General features: G+C 40.5%; 1 non-coding gene across 1 annotated transcript; it reads left to right on the plus strand.

Moving 5' to 3' along the window:
* The first annotated feature begins 13227 nt into the window (after positions 1 to 13227).
* TRNAN-GUU (transfer RNA asparagine (anticodon GUU)) lies at positions 13228 to 13300 on the plus strand. The gene has a single exon. It is a non-coding gene; the product is annotated as a tRNA-Asn (tRNA).
* Positions 13301 to 16286: the final 2986 nt, after the last annotated feature.

The raw sequence follows: 16286 nt of genomic DNA on the forward strand, positions 1-16286 counted from the left end.
TTTGAAAATAAACTAAATCTTAATAATTACAATGATAACGATGTTTTTGTGTGTAATTACTACGTTACTGTCAACATTTACATAATTATTTTTGCATTTTAATCATTAATCCTACTATAGAAATGTGATTTTATATCACAGTTTTAAATCAAAACTCTACTTTTAAACTAATACTTAAAAACTGCATATAGGAGAGCACAATAAAAATAGACTAAAACACTACACAAAATCATTTGTTTCAATTGTTATAGAGTGTATTGTTAGACGTTGGAAGCCATGTCATTTGTAGATTCCTTGTCACAAGGTGGCCAGTTCAGGATCTCTTCCTAATAGAAAGTGTGTTCCAATGGAATTTATTGCCTCACTTTCGATACATCTCCAAGTTTTTTTTTTCGTATTAATGGGAATTTTCCCATTGTATGCTTTGTGTAGGCATTACTATGCGTCCAAAAGCTGGTTTTTTCATACAGAATCTGTGTTTCCTCAATTCACTCACACATCCTGGATCATCTTTAGAGTGAACAAATTCACTGAATTGTGCTGAAGAAAACATATTCTCATCTTTCCATTTCTTTCTTAGTGTGTCTAATGAGCAGGTGGTTTTCCTGTAAATCTGTGGCCACCAATATTTAAAATTCAAAATATCATCAGTAGTAATTGATTCTACAGAAAATCTGTCGGTGAAATGAGTCCGGAGTCCAGCACACAAAGTTACCCAGCATTTGCTCGTATTCGGTTGAGGGAAAGTCGGAAAAAAACCTCATCTTAAGTAGCTCACCGCATAATCTCTAAAGATCTCCCCTTTTTAGGAGGCCATAGCACTTCACGGGAAATCCAAAGGCTATTTCATTCATTCATTCATTCATTCATTCATTCATTCATTCATTCATTCATTCATTCGTTCATTCTTCCATTCAGGTAACTTGCCCCGACAGGGATTCGAACCCAGGCCACCTGGTTTCGCGGCCAGACGCTCTGACCTTTACTTCACAGGTGTGGACTGCCTGGTGGATCAAGGTATTGTATTGGTCTGGCACTTATACCCAATCTTCCTTAGTGTGTCCTTTACTACACCAAAGTTGCGGTGACAGGAAAGAAATGAATGGCCTCGTTGTGGAAAATAATGAATGATTTTGTTAAATCTCCCCATTTGGGTCAGTGCAAGCAACAATGGAATTAAGGAATGATTGTTATTTTGCCCTGCACAGTTGTCAGACTGAAGAAGGGATATTTTCAATGTGGTTCAGAAGGAACACACTTCATTTGAAAATTTGTGGCCTATACTTTCATGATAGGAATAGAAGTGCGCCGTATGGTCTTCGAAATTTTGAATGTTGAAAATTGATGACCCCCAAGTTGCACCTAAACAAACAAAGATCAGTTTCTTACCCACATTGTTCTCCTGTCGTACGGGCTGCTACAGCCTTCCCAATGGAATTGACGATTCAGTGCCTTCAGTTTACTTTTCTTATTTACATTTCTGCATTAGTTAATTTCATTGCGTTTGTATTTACCACTAATAAAACAGCTTTTTGTTCCCCTGGGTCACTTACTACTTCTAGCTTATCTGTCATTTTCCTTATCAGCTGATGGGAGCGTAACTTATTAGATCCGCGGCACTCAGTTGCGTCACGTCGTCAGTCAGTGCAGAAAGAAGGTAAGTCGCTGACTTGTCCCCTTTCTGCGAAGATTGCACTGCTTATGGTACTCTGATTTGCGTTGAGAATGGGCAAATTTGTCCCATTTCCGTATGGAAATTTGTGTCTAGGTCTGGAGAAAGCAATGGCACTCTTAACTCATTTTCGCGTTCTTCATGATATCCCGTTTCTGGAATGACCGATTCAATTAAAATCACACAGCTCACAAAACATTTGGGGAACTTCCATGTTCTCATCCTGATATTGGCTTTGGATTAATTAATGTTTACAAAGTGTAAAGTCTCCATATGAAGCACTCATGACCAGAGGTTGAAACTGTTTTATAATATTGATAACTCGTGTAAATTTATTCATATATTGCAGAATGTGTCATATGTCCAAGACGAAGTCCGCCATATGTGTAACTCTGAGTGGACCTCGAATTGGAGAATAAGAAGTTTTCAACACAATAATTGTTGAATAAACATGTATTTTAATTCGATAAGTATTTTATTACAGTCACTGCAAAATTTAGTTTAAGATTCAATAATTCATTAATTCATAGCGAACATTAAGTTTCCCAATAACTCGTTAATTTATTGAATGTGTTACACCGTCGCATAGCTGAAGTTTTACTGAGGCCCTTCTCTGAAGTATTACTCCGCCGTATGTCACAACTGTAACTGTGCCGTTCATCACAGATTTTACTCCGCCGCCTGACTCAACTGGTAATCCGCCGCTCATCACAGCTTTAATCCGCCGCATGTCTCAACTGCTACTCTGCCGCTCATCACAGCTTTTACTCCGCCACATGTCTCAACTGGTACTCCGCAGCATGTCTCAAATGTTAGTGAGCCGCTCATCACAGCTTTTACTCCGCCGCATGTCTCAACTGTTACTGTGCCGCTCATCACAGCTTTTACTCCGCCGCATGTCTCAACTGGTACTCCGCAGCAAGTCTCAACTGTTACTGAGCCGCTCATCACAGCTTTTACTCCGCCGCATGTCTCAACTGTTACTGAGCCGCTCATCACAGCTTTTACTCAGCCGTATGTCTCAACTGGTAATCCGCCGCTCATCACAGCTTTACTCCGCCGCATGTATCAACTGTTACTGTGCTGCAAATCACAGCGTTCACTCTGCCGCATGTCTCAACTGTTACTGTGCCGCACATCACAGCTTTTATTCCGCCGCATGTCTCAACTGGTAATCCGCCGCTCATCACAGCTGTACTCCGCCGCATGTCTCACCTGTTACTGTGCCGCACATCACAGCGTCTACTCCGCCGCATGTCTCAAATGGTAATCCGCCGCTCATCACAGGTTTTACTTCGTCGCATGTCTCACCTGGTAATTCGCCGCTCATCACAGCTTTAATCCGCCGCATGTCTCAACTCTTACTGTGCCGCAAAACACAGCGTTCACTCCGCCGCATGTCTCAACTGGTAATCCGCAGCTCATCACAGCTTTACTTCGCCGCATGTCTCAACTGGTAATCCGCCGCTCACCACAGCTTTACTCCACCGCATGTCTCAACTGTTACTGTGCCGCTCATCACAGATTTTAGTCCGCTACATGTCTCAACTGTTACTCCGCTGTTACTTACAGGTTTTACTACGCCGCATGTCTCAACTGTTATTCTGCCGTTTTCACAGCTTTTACACCGCCCTATGTATCAACTGTTACTCTGCCGCTCTTCACACGTTTTACTCCGCCGCATGTCTCAACTGCAATTCTGCCACTTTTCACAGCTTTTACACCGCCCTATGTATCAACTGTTACTCTGCCGCTTCACACAGGTTTTACTCCGCCGCATGTCTCAAGTGTTATTATGCCGTTTTTCATAGCTTTTACACCGCCCTATGTTTCAACTGTTACTCCGCCGCATCTCACTGCTTTTACACAGTCCTATGTATCAACTGTTACTCCGCCGTTTCTCACAGGTTTTACTCCGAAGCATGGCTGAACTGTTATTTTGCCGCTTTTCACAGCTTTTACATCGCAATATTTATCAACTGTTTTTCTGCCGCTTCTCACAGGTTTTACTCAGCCGCATATCTCAACTGTTACTCCGCCGTTTCTCACAGGTTTTACTCCGCCGCATGTCTCAACTGTTATTTTCCCGCTTTTCACAGCTTTTACACCGCCCAATGTATCAACTATTACTCCGCCGCTTTTTACTGGTTTTACTTCGCCGCATGTCTCAACTGTTATTTTGCCGCTTTTCACAGTTTTACATCGCCCTATGTATCAACTGTTACTCCGCCGCATGTCTCAACTGTTACTCTGCCGCTTCTCACAGCTTTTAAATCGCCTGTTTATCAACTTTTTCTCCGACGCTTCTCACAGGTTTTACTCCGTCGCATGTCTCGAATGTTTTTCTGCCACTTTTCACAGCTTTTACACCGCCCTATGTATCAACTGTTACTCCGCCGCTTCTCACAGCTTTAAACCGTCCTACGTATCAACTGTTACTCCCCCGCTTCTCACAGGCTTTAATCCGCCGCATATCTCAACTGTTACTCCGCCGTTTGCCACAGGATTTATTCCACCGCATTTCTCTACTGTTATTCTGCCGCTTTTCACAGCTTTTACACCGCCCTATGTATCAACTGTTACTCCGCCGCTTCTCACAGCTTTTACACCGTCCTATGTATCAACTGTTACTCCCCCGCTTCTCACAGGTTTTAATCCGCCGCATATCTCAACTTTTACTCCGCCGTTCCTCACAGGTTTTATTCCACCGCATTTCTCAACTGTTATTCTCCCGCTTTTCACAGCTTTTACACCGCTCTATGTATCAACTGATACTTCGCCGCTTCTCACAGGTTTTACTCCGCCGTATGTCTCAACTGTCACTCTGCCGCTTTTCACAGGATTTACTCCGCCGTATGTCTCAACTGTCACTCTGCCGCTTTTCACAGGTTTTACTCCGCCGTATGTCTCAACTGTTACTCTGCCGCTTTTCACAGGTTTTACTCCGCCGCATGTCTCAACTGTCACTCTGCCGCTTTTCACAGGTTTTACTCCGCCGTATGTCTCAACTTTCACTCTGCCGCTTTTCACAGGTTTTACTCCGCCGTATGTCTCAATTGTCACTCTGCCGCTTTTCACAGGTTTTACTCCGCCGTATGTCTCAACTGTCACTCTGCCGCTTTTCACAGGTTTTACTCCGCCGTATGTCTCAACTGTCACTCTGCCGCTTTTCACAGGTTTTACTCCGCCGCATGTCTCAACTGTCACTCTGCCGCTTTTCACAGGTTTTACTCCGCTGTGTGTCTCAACTGTCACTCTGCCGCTTCTCACAGGTTTTACTCCGCCGGATGTCTCAAATTATACTCCGCCGCGTCTCACAGATTTTACACCGTTGCATGTCTCAACTGTTACTCTGCTGCTTCTCACAGGTTTTATTCCGCCCCATGTCTCAACTGTTACTCTGCAGCTTCTCAAAGCTTTAACTTCGCCGCATCTCTAAACTGTTACTCCGCCGCTTTTCGCAGATTTTACTCCGCCGCTTCTCTGTAGACTTTCTCCCCCGTATCTCTGAACTATTACAAAGTCCCTTCTCTGAGTAGTTACTCCTCCGCATCTCTGAACTCATAGTGAGCCCCTTATGCTGAAGTTATACTCCACCACATCTCTCAAGTGTTTTACACTGCCGCTTCTGGCAACCGCTGCACCGGAGCATCTGGTAACGCAGATTCCGTTGCCTCTGGCAAGAAAGAAGCCGCTGCCTCTGGCAATACCGAAACAGCTGTAGTTGGCAATACCGAAACAGCTGTAGCTGGCAATACCGGACAGCTGCAGCTAAAAATACCGGACAGCTGCAGGTAGAAATACCGAACAGCTGCAGGTAGAAATACCGGACAGCTGCAGGTAGAAATACCGGACTGCTGCAGGTAGAAATACCGGACAGCCGCAGCTAGAAATACCGGACAGCTGCAGCTAGAAATACCGGACAGCTGCAGGTAGAAATATCGGACTGCTGCAGCTAGAAATACCGGACAGCTGCAGGTAGAAATACCGGACAGCTGCAGGTAGAAATACCGGACAGCTCCAGCTAGAAATACGGGACAGCTGCAGCTAGAAATAGCGGACAGCTCCAGCTAGAAATACCGGACAGCTCCAGCTAGAAATACCGGACAGCTGCAGCTAGAAATACCGAAACAGCTGCAGCTGGAAATACCGAAAGAGCTGCTTCTGATGACACCGATGACACTGCCTGCGGGAACACCGACACAGCTGCCTCTGCCAACTCTGACACTGCAGCCTCTGGCAAATGTGACACCGCTATCTCTGGCAATTGTGAACCGCTGTTTGTTGCACATTTTTCACCGCTGACTGGAATAGAAGGAATAGAATATTGAAACATGTGTCGTCACTATCTCGAATTGAAACTTGTGTCATTGTACATTTGAACTTAATTGAAACAACTTTATCGTTGGTGATTTGAATTGAAATATCTGTCTCTACTGACTCGAATTGGAACATATGTTCGATGGTGACTCGAAATACAAGATCTATGTTGTTGCTGTTTCGACATCTGTCTCTCTGCTTTTGCATAAGTTCGAACAAAGAAATTAGACCTACCACGAATAGTGAAATTAGCCACTAGAAATAATGACACCTCAAAGTTCTACAGTTTGTAGTTAACATGTTACTTAATGCTCGACCATGCCGAAATGTAATAATTATACACCTGGTAGCAGTCCTTTGATGCATGTCATTAATGTACACCTACTCATTAAATTACAGGTGTTCAGCCAATGACTACTGAGCTTACAGGTGTTCAGCCAATTTAAAGTCAGCTTTGTACCGTTATAAAACCGCAAGTATCGATTATTCTCGGATATGCAATCGAAAGAGAATTAGCGAAAAGTCACGAAGGCTGGAAATCCAATACTGTCGCAGAATGTTATGTTCTGTTACTATAATAATTAGTGTTAATTGTAGATAATATTCAAATAAATTCAAATTGTCATCTCGTTTTTCAATGTGGAATTCAATAATCAAGGTTATATAAAGTTTAACGGGATTACATCAAGGTCAATGACTTTATTGTTCCTTGGAAAAAAAAAAACAATTCTTTCGCGTATGCGCACATCTCAGAATTCACGACCTAGAACAAAGTAATTTCCGATGTAGTCAGATGCAAATAAAATGTATACATCTGAATAATTTTAAGTTAGAATTATGGTCGAGCATAAAAAGTCGTTTGAAACTCGCCTATAACGGTAATTAAGAAGCTCGTATGAAAATTATGAAACTCGATTGCGCTAGTTTCAGAAACATCCATACTCGTTTCCTAATTACTATCATTATAGGCTCGTTGCATAATGTACTATTATATGGGCTGTAAGTTTTACGGGCTTAAAATAACTCTCGAATTATATTAGGACAGCTGTTTATTTAACCGATCTTTCATTCTGTACTGTAATATAGGTGTATCAAGAAGAGTTGTGTTTGTTGAATTAGGGAGGTAATGGTCATATGTTGATTTAGAAGAAATACTTGTATAGGTTAGAATTCGAATGCCGAGATGTGAACACGTGATTGAGTATAGCACGAAAATATCGTAAATGTATAAATATATTCGGAAGGCTTTTATATTTTTATCAATTTCTTGCCACCATTGCGGCATTTTTTAATTTGTAAACGTTTGTCGTCTTGATATTGGACGACCGTCGAGTCACCACTGCGCCCGCCTGGGGTATAGCAGAACGAGTGATGTATTTCTAAGCAAAATGTGCCCTGGTTCTGGAATTTCGGTAGTATCGGTGGTTGTTTATGTCGTCACCGCCACCATTTTTTTTCTTAATCTTTTTTAGTGCAGGGTTCTTTACATTTTTATTACTGTATAGACAAATTCGAATGTATTCTTAGAGTATTCATTGTAATTTTTGCGATATTTATGTATATATTTATTATTTTATTTTTTATTGATTTGCTGAATATTTATTAATTTCTGACTATCATTTACGCAGGAATACTTACGTAATGTGAGTCGAAAATGTATGGAATCAAATCTTGTTTGTTTGGTTTGCGGAGTACATTTCACTGTGAAAATGTTTAAATGTGAATAAAATACAACTTTTGGCAAAAGAAAAAAAAAAAAAGAAAGAAAAAATGTGTCCTGGCGACAACTCTCCTCGAAAAATATACCTTGACGCTGCCTGGGCCAGCCGGGTCTAAAATACATCCCCAAGTACAACTATCATGAGCAAGATTAATCCAGTCTCTACCATCATATCCCACCTCCCTCAAATCCATTTTAATATTTTCTTCCCATCTACGTCTCGGCCTCCCCAAAGGTATTTTTCCCTCCGGCCTTCCAACTAACACTCTATATGCATTTCTGGATTCGCCCATACGTGCTACATGCCATGCCCATCTCAAGCGTCTGCATTTAATGTTCCTAATTGTGTCAGTTGAAAAATACAATGCGTGCAGCTCTGCGTTGTGTAACTTTCTCCATTCTCCTGTAACTTCATCCCTCTTAGCCCCAAATATTTTCCTAAGAACCTTATTCTCAATACCCTTAATCTCTGTTCCTCTCTCAAAGTGAGAGTCCAATCTTCACAACCATATAGAACAACCGGTAATATAACTGTTTTATAAATTCTAACTTTCAGATTTTTTGACAGCAGATCAGATGACAAAAGCTTCTCAACCGAATAATAACAGGCATTTCCCATATTTATTCTGCGTTTAATTTCCTCCTGAATGTCATTTATATTTGTTACTGTTGCTCCAAGATATTTGAATTTTTCCACCGCTTCGAAGGATAAATCTCCAATTTTTATATTTCCATTCCGTACAATATTCTGGTCACGAGACATAATCATATACTTAGTCTTTTCGGGATTTACTTCCTAACCTATCGCTTTACTTGCTTCAAGTAGAAATTCCGTTTTTTCCCTAATCGTTCGTGGATTTTCTCCTAACATATTCACGTCATCCGCATAGACAAGAAGCTGATGTAACCCGTTCAATTCCAAACCCTCTGTGTTATCCTGAACTTTCCTAATGGCATATTCTAGAGTAAAGTTAAAAAGTAGAGGTGACAATGCATCTTCCTGCTTCAGCCCGCAGTGAATTGGAAAAGCTACCCTGTAAAATTTAAGATTAGTGAAGTAGCATGTTTTTTGCGTGGATCCTTCAAATTTAAAAGTAACGGATAGAGACTGGACAGTCATAGCCTTCCGAAAGCAGTACTGGAAGTATCAGCCTAAAAATACTCGTAGTTTAGGAAGGTGAAGAATGTTGGACCGGAGTAATCCGCGTGGTCTAAGTCAAGATGGCGGCGGTGGTTTACCGATACCCGATCGTAACTAGAATTTAATAATGTGAGGAACTCTAATGTAGCCCCATGGAGAGAGTTGAGTGGGATGACGTGTAACTCACCTTCTATAATACGAAATTAGCGTTCTTGCTTGATTGTCTTCCAAGAACATCACGCCTCAGCTTACGTTTGTCCTTAAGTTTCCATAGAAACAGCCGGCATTGTGAGATATTTATTATTACGAATGATTGATATGGAAACATTTGTCATTCTTTACACACACGACACACACAAATCCGTGTAGTTTGACTTACTTTTAGTTTGTTACAGTTCGAAGTGACAGTTTTGATAAAGTGAAAAATAGCTAGTTCTCATATCACCATTGCTCTGTTAGAAACTTACCACTGTTTCGTCTTTGTAAATTGACTGTAAATGTCATCACAACTAGCTAATTATAGACGTTAATTTCGGAGGATTTTCTTCTTGAATTTGTTGTTTCTTGGAGAATAAACTGACAAATATGACTGATATCTTAATTATGGAATATTCATTCGTGACAAACAATTGATTGGTATAAATTCATGAATCAGTTTAATTCACAGTTTTATTACTAATTCGCAGAAAATTGCTTATGTTGTGGCAAGTAATAAAATAAAAAATAATTAATTTTATGTTAAGTAAAAGAGTAATATATGATAGAATATTGTGAAATGCTGAATTTTATTGAATGAAAAGTGGAGTATGGACCTGACTATGAAATATATTTGTCATGTAACAATATCCCCATATATTTATTTAAAATTTCGAAATACAAGACAATTTCATTAGAATGTAGGCAACAAGTACAGTATGTGTTACCGAAAATTAGCCGGAAATAGCGTCAAAACATGTATAGAACCTGAAGATAAACTTTATCTTAACAGAATACGTTCAGATAACTGTTGTGTGTGAAATTTTATGACTTCGATGGCTACTGTAAACCAGTGGTCAGCGAAGATTACGTCATATAAAGTGCAGCCCTCATAAACAGCAAAGGGGAAGATTGGCGGGTGAGGATACCCAAACTGCGTAACATTGAATGAACAAGTGATTAGTAATGGGACGCAGATCAAGTCTTACCCCTCCGCCCTCTGGCCTATTGTGGGGTTGACACGCGAGTCAAGTAATGCCGACCACTGCTGTAGAGCTATATTTAAATGAGAGCACTTTACGAATTGTAACTCATTTGTCTATCTCTTTAAACCTAATAACTAAGAAAAATAATTCGTTCATTCATAGTGTTCTGCAAATTGGCAGGTCTGTCTTTCACTGCAAATCCAGCATTCTCCAGTCTTTCCTATTTTCTGCCATCCTCTTTGTCTCCTCATTTGATCCATGTATCTCAATGTCGTTTACCATCTTGTATTTTCTTTTGCCCCGAACTCTTCTCCCGTTCACCATTGCTTCCAATGCATTCTTCAGAAGGCAGTTTCTTCTCAACCAATTCGTTTTCCTCTTTTTGCTCAGTTTCAGCGTCATTCGTTCTTCATCCACTCTTTCCTACACAGCTTCGTTCCTTATTGTGACTGTACATTTGACATGCTCCATCCTTCTCCAAACTCACATTTCAAATGCTTCTAGTCGCTTCTCTTCACTTCGTCATAATGTCCATGTATTTGTACTGCACAATGCTACAATCCACACAAAGCACTCCTCGTTCTTATTTCTTTCTCCAGAGAACGGCAGATCTTTCTATTAAATCTTCCTTTGCCATTGCTGTACTCCTTTTGAGTTCTTGGCAGCACCTAAAGGTGCGTCCAGACTTGCAAAGAACAGCGATCCTATCTGGACAGCGAACGATACTTAGCAACATCGGCGCGTAGCGTGAGCCCGCAACCTGAGCGTTACGGACCGAGGGGCACTGAGTTGCACCACTTGTCGTTTATTCCAAGGAAAAATCAAGGGATCCAGAGCGTTGAAGTAGCAGTAAGTGTGGACGTGCATGGAAGCTGGACGTGTAACACCTATTCATGCCGCATGTGTGGCTACAGTGCTAGTGCACTGGCCTTCCATGAAGACGGTCCGGGTTCGGTCTGCGTGGAATGTATAATGGTAAAATAGACGTTGCATAAGGTTTTTCTCGGGGTACTCTGTTTCCCTCTTTCATTCCAACACTTCACTTCTCCTTCATTTCATCTCTCGGAACAACTGGATAAGGCGGACGGCATAGCTGCGCCGACTATACTCGCCACTAGTGACCTGGCCGTACCGAAATAGGACAATCGAAATTTCGCTAGTAAATTCGCGACTATATTCTTTAAGCATTATTTCAAATGCAAGGTTTACGCAGTATAACGTGGGTCTTTTGAATGCACTAGAAGAAAATACAGATTTAGTAAGATGATATATCTGGTTATTACAGCTAAATGAAGGAGAAATATGATGTGCTATAGGAAATATCACTGAAATCACGAAATCAAATTTCGTGGCAATCGTCGTCAAGCGCTCGCTAGACTACGTAATTATTACTGCATTGGCATTGTATTTTTGGTTCAGAGAAAATAGCTCGTCTTTACGAAAGAAATGTTCAGCTCCCATAAAATTAATTATTGTGTTCATAACATTGCTTAGGCCTATCAATTTTACGAAAAAATTATCATCAGAACCATGGGCGACTAGAAACATCACTAGCGTCCACCGCTGTGTGTGGAGTAACGGTTAGTTTGCCTGACCGTGAAACGAGCGGGCACGGGTTCAAATCCTGGTTGAGATTTTTTTCGGGAGTTTACGTCAACCCATTAAGAGCAATTTCTTGGTAACTTTCGGCACTGGTCTCTGGACTCATTTCACTGTCATTATCGCCTTCATAGCATTCAGACGCTAGATAACCATAGATGTTGATCGTCTGGCCGCGAAACCAGATGGCCCGTGTTCGACTCCCGGTCGGGACAAGTTACCTGGTTGAGGTTTAGTCCGGGGTTTTCCCTCAACGGATACGAGCAAATGCTGTTTAACTTTCGGTGCTGGACCCCGGACTCATTTCACCGGCATATCACCTTCATTTCATTCAGACGCTAAATAACCTACATGTGGATAAAACGTCGTAAAAACCCACTACAAAAAATGCATCACTAGCCTAGCGCAATCACATTCGGCCATATTGACACAAAAGAAAATGCGAGCGGGTTTTTAGTGTATTTATTTACACTGCAAGTGGGCAAGCACTCGGTGGCAGTGGTATAGCTCACGCAAGAAACGATTACCGAAAACCAATGGTGGCGCTGCTGTCTATTTTGGCGTGTGTATGTAGGCAACCGAGGGGGGAGTGTTGCGAGGCGATGGAAGTACTGTCTCTTCCAAGAAGATGAACGAATGAGGACATCGCTGTGGAAATAAAGAACGTAGCAAGAGAAAAATTCGAAACTAATTAAACGCGCTACATATGTTTACGAATGAAATAATAATACCGTGCGATACAAGACACGAATTCGCATGCAATGGAACAAACTACAGTCGTAATGTATAGCTCGCGCAAAAAAACGATTACAAAAAACAAAAGGTCCCGGGTTCGATACCCGGCCCCGGAACAATTTTTCCCTCGAAATTATTAAAATCAACTTTACAGGGAGTTATACCTGAAAACCACAATGTAAGTCACACGGAGTTAGTGTGCACTCGAAGTTGGTTGCTTGACGGTTGTCAGCCCACTTTGAGTTATGTGGATATAGAGGGAGGAATTGGATCGGTGTCGGGTAGAGTTCCCGGGTAGCTCAGTTGGTATAGCGTTGGTACGTTAAACCAAAGGTCCCGGGTTCGATACCCGGCCCCGGAACAATTTTTCCCTCGAAATTATTCAAATCAACTTTACAGGGAGTTATACTGAAATCTTGATTTGCATAATACACGTCACTGTTCGTTAACAGAAAACCACAATGTAAGTCACACGGAGTTAGTGTGCACTCGAAGTTGGTTGCTTGACGGTTGTCAGCCCATTTTGAGGTATGTGGATATAGAGGGAGGAACTGGATCGGTATCGGGTAGAGTTCCCGGGTAGCTCAGTTGGTAGAGCGTTGGTACGTTAAACCAAAGGTCCCGGGTTCGATACCCGGCCCCGTAACAATTTTTCCCTCGAAATTATTCAAATCAACTTTACAGGGAGTTATACCTGAAATCTTGATTTGCACAATACACGTCACTGTTCGTTAACAGAAAACCAAAATGTAAGTCACACGGAGTTAGTGTGCACTCGAAGTTGGTTGCTTGACGGTTGTCAGCCCACTTTGAGGTATGTGGATATAGAGGGAGGAATTAGATCGGTGTCGGGTAGAGTTCCCGGGTAGCTCAGTTGGTAGAGCGTTGGTACGTTAAACCAAAGGTCCCGGGTTCGATACCCGGCCCTGGAACAATTTTTCCCTCGAACTTATTCAAATCAACTTTACAGGGAGTTATACCTTAAATCTTGATTTGCACCCTTAATATCTGTTTCTCAAATTTTCACAGCCATACGGAACAACCTGTAATATAACTGTTGTATAAATTCTTACTTTCAGGTTTTTTTTTTTTTTTTTTTACAGCAGACTGGATGACAAAAGCTTCTAAACGGAATAATAACAGGCATTTCCCATATTTATTTTGCGTTTAATTTCCTCCCGAGTGTCATTTATATTTCTTTTGTATGTAGGCTATTGCAACAAACAAAAAGTACCTTATTATTCGGTTGTAAAGCTTTATTAGAAATAAGACTGTTAAATATTAATAGAAAATAAACTCTAAAAATGAATATGTATAATTCGCTATAAAATAAAAGTGGATTGTTGGGAAATGCGTAAAACGTTTCACCTTGATAAAAAAATAGGGTGACCAAAATGTAGTTATAAACCCATTCGAAGAAATTATAACTTTGGTTACTATGTAACATAAAAAATTTTCAACAAATATTTGCCATCGATTGCATTCCATTACATACTGCACATTTCTATCCTTATGGCCCGTTGCTGGAGAGCCTTGAATTCTTTCGGTGCCAATATTGACAATCCTCATTGTTGTAGGCAGAATTACTCTATTGCCAGGGTGTCTGCTGGCTGGATTCGTTCATGAGAGATATTCATGAATTTGGTTTCTTAGGTGCAACCCAAATAATACACAGAAAGACAGGTTTTGAATACATGTTTTTCCATTTTGTTTCCCTACTGAGAATGTCATTCTCAATAAAACTTTGTCGCTCCAAGTTCTGCAAGGATTATGTAATATCAGAAACCCTTTATTGAGAATGAATGATACTACTGTAGCAGACAGTAAACATTGATGCTTAAGCGTAACTTTAATCGAATCGGTCATTGCAGAAAGGGGACAATCCATATAATCTTACTTTTGAGATAATCAATAAAAACTGTTTTCTTCTTCCAATACTGGAGTAATAATTATAAATATTTTTCTTACTTTCTTTGTGAATAGTGAAGTATAATACATCATGTTAGACATCTGACATCTCAAGCACTTTTGTTTAAAGATGTTTAATCGAACCATGACTTGTCATCTTTCTGCAAGGAATTGTTAAATATAAAAATATATATATAATTTACAATTTTGGGCTAATGTAATATTTGAAAATAAACTAAATGTTAATAATTACAGTGATAACGATGTTTTTGTGTGTGATTACTACATTACTGTCACCATTTACATAATTATTTTTGCATTTTAATCATTATTCCTACTGTATAAATGTGATTTTATATCACAGTTTTAAATCAAAACTCTACTTTTAAACTAATACTTAAATCTGCATATAGGAGAGCACAATAAAAATAGACTAAAACACTACACAAAATCATTTGTTTCAATTGTTATAGAGTGTATTGTTAGACGTTGGAAGCCACGTCATTTGTAGATTCCTTGTCACAAGGTGGCCAGTTCAGGATCTCTTCCTAATAGAAAGTGTGTTCCAATGGAATTTATTGCCTCACTTCCGATACATCTCCAAGTTTTTTTTCGTATTAATGGGAATTTTCCCATTGTATGCTTTTGTGTAGGCATTACTATGCGTCCAGAGCCTGGTTTTTTAATACAGAAGCTGTGTTTCCTCAATTCACTCACACATCCTGGATCATCTTTAGAGTGAACAAATTCACTGAATTGTGCTGAAGAAAACATATTCTCATCTTTCCATTTCTTTCTTAGTGTGTCTAATGACCAGGTGGATTTCCTGTAAATCTGTGGCCACCAATATTTAAAATTCAAAATATCATCAGTAGTAATTGATTCTACAGAAAATCTGTTGTTTGTGTTTGCCTGGTGGATTTATTTTACTTTATTGGGTTATTTTACGACGCTGTATCAACATCTAGGTTATTTAGTGTCTGAATGAAGTGAAGGTGGTAATGCCGGTGAAATGAGTCCGGAGTCCAGCACCCAAAGTTACCCAGCATTTGCTCGTATTCGGTTGAGGGAAAACCGGAAAAAAACCTCATCTTAGGTAGCTCACCGCATAATCTCTAAAGAGCTCCCCTTTTTAGGAGGCCATAGCCCTTCACGGGAAATCCAAAGGCTATTTCATTCATTCATTCATTCATTCATTCATTCATTCATTCATTCATTCATTCATTCATTCATTCGTTCATTCATACATTCAGGTAACTTGCCCCTACAGGGATTCGAACCCGGGCCACCTGGTTTCGCGGCCAGACGCTCTGACCTTTACTTCACAGGTGTGGACTGCCTGGTGGATCAAGGTATTGTATTGGTCTGGCACTTATACCCAATCTTCCCTAGTGTGTCCTTTACTACACCAAAGTTGCGGTGACAGGGAACAAAATGAATGGCCTCGTTGTGGAAAATAATGAATGATTTTGTTAAATCTCCCCATTTGGGTCAGTGCAAGCAACAATGGAATTAAGGAATGATTTTTATTTTGCCCTGCACAGTTATCAGACTGAAGAAGGGCCATTTTCAATGTGGTTCAGAAGGAACACACTTCATTTGAAGATTTGTGGCCTATACTTTCATGATAGGAATAGAAGAGCGCCGTATGGTCTTCGAAATTGTGAATGTTGAAAATTGATGACCCCAAGTTGCACCTAAACAAACAAAGATCAGTTTCTTACCCACAATGTTCTCCTGTCGTACGGGCTGCTACAGCCTTCCCAATGGAATTGACGTTTCAATGCCTTCAGTTTAATTTTCTTATTTACATTTCTGCAGTAGTTAATTTCATTGCGTTTATATTTACCACTAATAAAACAGCTTTCTTCCCCTGGGTCACTTACTACTTCTAGCTTATCTGTCATTTTCCTTATCAGCTGATGGGAGCGTAACTTGTTAGATCCGCAATACTCAGTTGCGTCACGTCGTCAGTCAGTGCAGAAAGAAGGTAAGTCTCTGACTTGTTCC

Source organism: Periplaneta americana, chromosome 7 (genome assembly GCF_040183065.1).
Source record: "Periplaneta americana isolate PAMFEO1 chromosome 7, P.americana_PAMFEO1_priV1, whole genome shotgun sequence".
Classification (NCBI taxonomy): Eukaryota; Metazoa; Arthropoda; class Insecta; order Blattodea; family Blattidae; genus Periplaneta; species Periplaneta americana.